The sequence below is a fragment of the Columba livia genome, chromosome 26 (genome assembly GCF_036013475.1).
Source record: "Columba livia isolate bColLiv1 breed racing homer chromosome 26, bColLiv1.pat.W.v2, whole genome shotgun sequence".
NCBI classification, from domain to species: Eukaryota; Metazoa; Chordata; class Aves; order Columbiformes; family Columbidae; genus Columba; species Columba livia.
This window is the reverse complement of record NC_088627.1, coordinates 5,635,113-5,643,807: the sequence shown is the minus strand read 5'-3', so window position 1 is coordinate 5,643,807 and position 8,695 is coordinate 5,635,113.

Genomic DNA, 8,695 nt, shown 5'->3' with positions numbered 1-8,695 from the left:
TGCGCTCAATGTGGACCCAGCCAGCTGTGCCATGCGCTCGCCATGGACCCAGCCAGCTGTGCCGTGCGCTCGCCGTGGACCCAGCCAGCTGTGCCATGCGCTCGCTGTGGACCCAGCCAGCTGTGGACCCAGCCAGCTGTGCCACGCGCTCGCCATGGACCCAGCCAGCTGTGGACCCAGCCAGCTGTGCCATGCGCTCGACGTGGACCCAGCCAGCTGTGGACCCAGCCAGCTGTGCCGTGCGCTCACCGGAAAGTCTGGTCTTTTAAATATATTTTTAAAAATGATTCCCTGTTTCTGAAAAGCAAATGCACAAGCCCAGCTCCGAGGAGCCCAGTCCACGCGGGTGAGGACCCGGGATGGGGTTTGGGTGGGTGTCAAAAGCACAAATCAGTCACTTTTTATTGGGATTTTTATTTCTGCCCTCCAAGCTCTTTGAGGCTGTGGCCTCGTGTTGCCCCAGAGCTGCCCCAGAACCCCAATTCGCTGCTGTCCCCGTGTGTTTTCAGAGCATAAAACCCCCAGGCTGGAGGAAACACGGGCAGAAAGTTCCACTTGCTTAAAAGCCCAAATTAAACAATTCGAATTTGAAGCAAAACCTTAATTTTGAGTAAAAAAAAGACAGCGCGGTTTCCAAGCAGCGACCCAGGAGGGACGGGAGAGGAGCAGGAAGGTGCGGTTTGAAAGCCACAACATTCCAGATGTTTCAGGTGTTTTACCTGCGATCATGTAAGAAAACAATAACCGTGCAGTCACTTTAATCACGGGTCTATCTTTGAAGGCAAAGCGTGGGAGTGGGAGCCCAGCTTTGGGGGGGACCTGGAACAGCCCCATTTCACCCCAAACTGAAGAGGGGAGAGGAAAGGTGGGTAGTTCTGTAGATCCCTGCCTGGCTGCGCTGCTGTTGTGCTGAGAGACCTGTGGGGCTTCTGGAGGGGAACGGAGGGAATAACAACAAAATTGGGCTTGATGTTAAATATTAGGAGGGGTTTTCTTTTGAAAAGGGGAGAAATAGTTCTGGAAAGGAGGAATAGGTTGGAGCTGGGGCATAAAGTGGGTGTTGATGCGTGACTATGAGGTCGCTGCTTCTGCCGAACCTCCTGAGGATGCTGGAAGGCAGGACTGGGGGAACCGTCTGGTCTGGGCTTTTCTGCTCTAAACCGGGGCAAAAATGGGGATTTTTGAGTACAGCTGAGAAGGTTTTGCTTTCAGCGCGTCAAAAGCAGCCCCAACCCTTCCATAGCTCTGGCTGAGCGCTGTCCCTGTGCACGTGGCGCAGGGAACGGCAAAACGGTGTTTATTGCTGCTGGGTTTGATCCCTCAAATCTCCCACAAAAATATTTGCAGAGTTCCATCAGCTGTGTGGGGAAGGGGCAGTTTGGAGGGGGGTGTTGTGTGTGCACATCATCTCTGCTCCTGCTTATCACACAATGGCAGGGGTTGAAGGGCCCTGGAAAGCTCATGCAGTGCAATCCCCCCATGGAGCAGGAACACCCAGATGAGGTTACACAGGAAGGTGTCCAGGCGGGTTGGAATGTCTGCACAGAAGGAGACTCCACAACCCCCTGGGCAGCCTGGGCCAGGCTCTGCCACCCTCACCCCAACAAGTTTCTTCTCATCTTTAAGTGGAACCTCCTGTGTTCCAGTTTGCACCCATTGCCCCTTGTCCTGTCACTGGTTGTCACCAGAAGAGCCTGGCTCCATCCTCCTGACACTCCCCCTTTCCATCTTGATCCCCAGGAATGAGTCCCCCCTCAGTCTCCTCTTGTCCAGCTCCAGAGCCCCAGCTCCCTCAGCCTTTCCTCACACGGGAGATGCTCCACTCCCTTCAGCATCTTGGTGGCTGCGCTGGACTCTCTCCAGCAGTTCCCTGTCCTGCTGGAACTGAGGGGCCACAGCTGGACACAATATTCCAGGTGTGGTCTCCCCAGGGCAGAGCAGAGGGGCAGGAGAACCTCTCTGACCTACTGACCACCCCCTTCTAACCCACCCCAGGTACCATTGGCTTCCTGGCCACAAGGGCCCAGTTCTGGCTCATGGTCACCCTGCTGTCCCCAGGACCCCCAGGTCCCTTTCCCCTACACTGCTCTCTAATAGGTCATTCCCCAACTTAGACTGGAACCTGGGGTTGTTCCTGCCCAGATTCAAGACTCTACACTTGCCCTTGTTCTATTTCATTCAATTTTTCCCTGCCCAGCTCTCCAGCCTGTCCAGGTCTCTGATGGCAGCACAGCTTCCAGTGTCACCACTCCTCCCAGCTTGGTGTCACCAGCAAACTTGCTGACAGTCACTCTATTCCCTCATCCAAATCGTTGATGAATATATTGAATAACATCGGCCCCAGCACTGCCCCCTGAGGCACTGCACTGGGTACAGGCCTTGACTGGACTCTGCCCCATTGACCACGACTCTCTGGCTTCTTCCCTTCACCAGTTCACAGTCACCTCACTCCCCGCTCATCCAGACCCACTCCCTCAGTTCAGCTGTGAGGATGCTGTGGAGACTGTGTCAAACGCCTCACTTGGAAAAGGGAAATTCCCGCATGTCCCCATGATGGGGCAGGGGGTGAAGCTGGAAAACGTGGACTCTCAAGGCTTGAAATCTGACAAGCAAAAGCAAAATCCCTGTGGCCGGCGCAGCGGTGGGAGCGGAGCTGGGACGCCGCGGGAGGGCTCCTGTGCGCTGCTGCTCTTATGTTTTGCTTTTTGAGCAAGAGGCAAAATGACACTTGGGATCATCCCAAAGTGACAGAATGGGAGGAGATGGCCTCAAGTAGCTCCAGGTTTAGATTTGGGGTCTAGATTATTTTCTTTACATACCCAAGGGTTATCGAGCGCAAGGGATGGGGTGGAGTCGCTGACCCTGGATGGCTGGACTCGATCCCAAAGGTGTTTTCCAGCCTACATGACTGTGATTCTGTAAAATGTGTCCGCTGAGAACATGCGGCTGGAGCGGCCGCTCCGGGCTGCGGCTGCAGGTCTGTGCTTAGTGCTGGGGGCAAAGGGTGCGTGAGAAAAACCCGGAGCCGTCGCCGTGTCTCACGTCCCATGGGGCGGGAGCAGCTGGGCTGGAATTCTGGTGTCGGGACTGGGCCGATGCCTCCCCAGTGCTGCGGCTCACTGGGCGCAGCTGGGTCGCTCCTCTTCCTCCTCTTCCTCCTCTTCCTCCTCTTCCTCCTCTTCCTCCTCTTCCTCCTCTTCCTCCTCTTCCTCCTCCACTAAGGCTCATTAAGGGCTTTTGGCTGCTCTCTTCCTCCAAACTGTCCCTCTCCGTGTCCCCCACCCATCAGCTCCAGCACCCCTGGAGGCAGCAGCTCCTGGAGAGGGAAAATCTGGGAAGGGCCAAGGGTGGGGGCTCTGGGTGGAATTTGGGGTGTCCTGGGCTTGCACCCCCTCTCTGACCCTTGGGGCAGCTGGGGGGTCCTGCTGTGCCCTGATGGTCTCGGGTGGGGGCAGCTGGTGGGGTTTGGGGAGCAGGAGTGGAAATGAGGTTTCAGAGAGTTGGGGGGAAATGGGGAGAGGGCTGGGGGGGGCAGGAGGGCTGGGGGTCCCTTACCAGCCCGTGGCGATGGGGTTGCGGCCGCTCGGGTGTTTTGGCATCTCCGCACCCCTCCTTTGGCGAGTGCACCCCGAGCCCAGGCCGCCCCCCTTTGGCATTCACCGCGTGCCTTAATTGTGTGACGCTAAATCAAGGTCTGTGGTGAACCCGAAACATGGGGCTGATAGTCGGGGGCACACAGCGGCGAGGGGGGGTCAGTGTTCCATCTGCAAACCCTCATCACCCCCCTCGGCCCCCTGGGATCCCTATTTACCCCCATGCTGGGACCACGCTGTGTCCCCCCCCACAGCTGGCACTGGGGGAACAACAGTCACAAGAGATTTGGGGGTGGGGGCTGCCCACCCCTCTGTCCCTATAGAAACCCAGGTGCATCCACACCCCTCTGCAGACCTCATCCCTATAGGAGAACTGTAGCAGCCCTATATGAACCCCCCCCTGCATGGCTGTGGTGCTGGGGTGAGAAGGGGGGCTGCACCCCCCGATCTGGCCCCATCCGTCAGGGCTGGCTGGGGGTGGCTGCCTGACCCCCCTGTGCGGGATCCAGCGCCAGGACAGCTCTTCTTGAATGAGATCAAAGCAAATCTTGCCCCCCCAGCTGCCCTCCCCGCCCCCGGCTTTCACCAGAGCCACGGAAACCCGGGGGGCTCTTCCTACAGACTTAAACTGCCCAGCAGATCAGTCCGGGGGGGATTTGGGATTTGGGGGGGCTGCGGACTGCTCGGTTGCCGGGTGGGGGGAGATCGTGGAATATCAGCTAACACAGGGGGAATCTGGGTGCCTTCAGGTGGTCCTCAGGGATTGTGAGAGGGGGTTAAAACCCAACAAAACCTCATCTGCTCTATTTCTACGGTGCATTTAGCATCAAAATAGTTGAAATTGCCTCAGATTCCCGTCCTATGGGCTGGACCCTCCTCCCCCGCCAGGACTGGGTCCCAAGGAGCAGCAGGGAAGGGGCAGTTGAGGCCCCACCAACTCAGCACAGGTAACGTGTCCCCCCCCGACTGGGTCCTGTCCCCATCCTCAGGCTGGAGCCATGTGGGGAAGGGGCAGGTTTGGGGTGGGGGGGGTCGGTCCTTTCCCCCCCCCCATCCCCTGGGTCCATCCCAAGTGCTTCCAATAAATCTCACTTTCCACCCGTGATTTTTTCTTGGGGGGGGCAGATTTTTTTCAGCGCAAATATTCCCAGGCTGGGGGAGGTTTGGGAGGGGGGGCCTTCTCCTTAGCAGGGTGTCCGGGCCAGCCCTGGGGGGTGAAATTCCTTGCAGGCCCCTTACCCCTCCCCTTCACCCCCTTCCCCCCACCGGGTGCTCGGGGGGGACACCCGGGACACCCCCACCCCAGCCACCCAGCGGATCCCACAGAGCCATGTCCCCCCCCGCCGTTACCTCGGTGCCCGCGGGGCTCCGGGGAGGAGGAGGAGGAGGCTGAAGGGCACCGCAGGCAGACCCGGTGATGGGGACGTGCCACCGGCGTTGTCACCTCCCCAGGCAGAATGAGGCCACCGCCGGGCTGGGGGGTGTATGTGTGTTCCCCCCGCCTGTGCGTGTGGGGTTAACCCTTCCCTGCTCGGCTCGGGGGTGCGGGAGCCCCCTGGGAAATAGGGGCACGGAGCGATGGGGGGACTCCGGGTGTCCCTGTGTCCCCCCGGATCACCCCTTGTCACCTGCCTGTGGCCGGGCCAGCAGGGTGGGGTGAGATGGGGCGGGAGGGGATGGGATCGGCTGGGATGGATCCGGGGGGGCAGTCGGGCTGTCACCCGGGTCGCGGCTTGTTGGGTTTGTTGGTTCCTGGCGAGTCGTTGGTTATGGCCCGGGGGGTGGGAGGTGGGGGCGCTACTTTTCGGCTCAGATCGAGGTTAAACCCCGCGGGTTTGGTGACAATTCCTGCGGCGGGTGCGGGATGTCCCCGCGGACACCCCGCAAGGGCTGGTTGGAGCGCGGGGCTGGGGGCGAACCGGGCCCGGCTCTGCTGAGCCCCCGGCACCCCCGCGGGGTTTAGGGTCAGGGTGGCCATGAGGGGACACGGGCCGGGGCCGGGCGGGCCGAGGAGCTGCAGGGGACACAGGGCAGAGGCAGCTGTAGTTTGGGACAGGCTGGGGGGTCGTGACGCCGTGTCCCCCCCACAGCCACCACGTTACCAACGGGAACCCCACGCTCCCACTGTTCCCAGCGGAGATGCAGATGGCGATTTTTGGTGAGTGTCCTGCAGCCCCTGCCCTGGCTCCCTGTCAGATGCTGGTTCCCCCCTTGTCCCCCTCCCCAGTCCCCCAGCCCGCACAGCCGCCTGCCCGGCTTAGCCAGAGAGACATTTTGCAGGGGATTATCTGTCTGCAGGAAATATTAAACCGGCTGCTGTCTCCAGCCGGGGATTTATCCCAGTGCAGGGGGGCACTCGGGCATCCCCTCCCCACCAGGCACATGGGAACGTGGTCTGGGGGGGCCCTGGGGTGGGTGGGTGCTGCAGCCCCTCCGTGCCCAGCGCCCTCCGTTCAGCCCAGCCCGCTCTCCTGCCTCGCTCGAGTCTCACCCATTTGCCGGGTCTCAGCTCCGGCGGGCGGGCGCATCGGGTCCTGGTCCCCCCGGCCCGGGCAGCGGGGGCTGAGGGGCAGGAGGCCGCGGTGAGGGGCTTCCCGATCCCCAGAGGATCAGCTACGAGGAGCTTCTCAGAGTCTTCTGGGAGAACCAGGACCACACACAAGGTAAGGACGAGCCGCCAGGGCGGGGAAGTGGCTGTGGGTCCCCCTGCAGCCCCGGGGCAGCCTCAGAGTCCGGGTCTGGGGGGGCTGAACCCCAAACTGGCCCCAAGAGAGGGTCATTGGCATGTCCGCCCCTTGGTGCTGAGGAGGAAGCTGGCTGGGATGGGAAGGGATCCCCGTGTGCCCTGCGTGGGGCTTGCCGTGCCCATGGCTCTGCCCCGGGGCGGTGGGGGGCTGGGGGGCTGCCGGAGCAAGAGGAGCTGATGGTTTGGCCAGGGGGAGCAGGGTCCGTGGGGCTGGCGGTCCGTGATGCCCGTGTCCGTGGGGCTGGCGGTCCGCGATGCCCGTGTCCGTGGGGCCGCCGGCGGCGGGGCTGCAGCCCCGCTCTCTCCCGCCAGGGGGCAGTGCAGGGCTGCGCCCGCTCTCTCCCGCCAGGGGGCAGCGGCGGCCCAGACATTGTGCGCGTATATACGGTACATACGGTACATACGGTACTTGGGTGCGCACGAAGAAACGCGGCTCGTGGGGCCTGTACAGGTGTGTGTGACATGCGGGGACAGAGGACACGTGCGTGTGCATGCACAGGGACATACAGCTCGCATACATACATGTACACACCTGCACAAGCACATACACGTACGTGCATGCGCAGGAACATCCAGCACACACGTGCATACACACACAGGGACATAGAGCTCACATACACATGTATGTACATACATGCACAATGACATACAAACATACATGTACATGCATGCACAGGGTCATGCAGCACACACAGGGACATATAGGTATGTGCATGCACAGGAACATGCAGCACGTGCATACATACATGCACGTACATGCCCAGGGGCATACAGCTCACATACACACATGTACATATGTGCACAGGGCTGTACAGGTCAAATACATGCACGCACAAGGACATACAGATCACATACACACGTGTGTGTGCACAGGGACATACAGCACATCCAGGTACCCACAGCACATGTAGGTACATGTACATACATCATGGAGGGGGGGATGACACTTTGCAGGACTCTCGCCCTCGGGGGACGCCCTGGGCCCCCTCTTGTCACCTGTCCCCAGGCCACATCCCTCGTGTCCCCCTGTGTCCCCAGACCTGTGCCCCTGCCCCGAGCAGGTGGGATTTGGGGAGCACGTTCCCCCCTGCCCCCTTGCCCTGACTGCAGTGACAGTGATGACGGATGCCCTGGGAGGGACGGGGGTGCCCTGGGCTGGCTCCCAAAGGGTTAATGGCCCCGTGAGCCTGGTTAGAGCTGAACTGGCCCCAGGTGTGTGCTGGGGGGCAAAGGGAGAGCAGCTGTGGGGGCTCTGCTGGCGGCCCTGGAGGTGGCTGGGGCGGGTAGGGGATGTTTTGGGGTGTCATGATGTCCCCCACCAGGGCAGGGGCATCCCTGACTCGCTGTCCCCAGCACAGGCGGATCTGTGGGCTGCGCTTGGTGGATTTACAGCAAAAAGACTGTCGAGAAATGAAAATAAAGCTGAAACCTCCCCAGAAAGGTTGTCAAGGGTGAGTGAAAGTGGAGAACCAAGATGCAGCTGGGGGGGGACAGGGCCCCGGGGAGCCCATGGGTGCTGCAGGTGCCACATGTTCGGAGCCTCCCCGCCCCCCCTTGGCCAGCGCTGACATCCCACCCAGGTGCCGGGTGTCCCCTCGACCTGTCACCGTGTCCCATGTCGCAGGGTGTGGGGGGAGCGGGCGGGGGGCTCGTCCCTGACCCGGCGGGGAGACACGGGGACAGGTTTTAGAAAGTGAAGATCTCTGGGTCAATGGAGGGTGAACAAAATAAATAAAGCCGAGAGCAGGCGAGCGCGGGTCGGCAGCGGCACCTGGTCCCACCTGCTGCCCCCCCGGCGTCAGGGAGGAACGAGACCTGGGGACGGGACAGGGGACACTGGCCTTCAGCCTCGCACCCAGCATCCTCCTCATCCCTGTCCCAGCCAGCTGCCCCCCATGAAGTCCCACCATGGGTGCCCAAACCTGAGCATTTGTGGGCTGTGTTCTTATATATAATGTAAAAATCGCCAGCTGTTGGAGGCACGGGATGGGACCCAGACAGGGGTTAAGGGACAGGGAAGAGCGGAGGGGGTGGGATCTGTCCCAAGGTGCTGGGAGGTGGGGGACACAAGGGGGACCTGCAATAGGGACAGACCCTTTGGGTCGGGTTGGATTTTAGGGGAGGGGTGATGGGAGTTTGGGGGACCCCCTGGGGTGCCAAGATGGGGCTTCCCGTCCCCAAACCCTGGCACTGACCCCCTCCCTGCCTCAGTTTCCCCACTCGGGGTCTGAAAAGCGTTTGGTCCCCCACATCGGGGCTGGAAATGGCACAGGGATGGCCCAGGGCTGGAAGAAGAACGTGGTCCAGCACCCGAACCCCACGGGGACGCTTGGGTCCCGTTCCAAGAAAGCGGGGT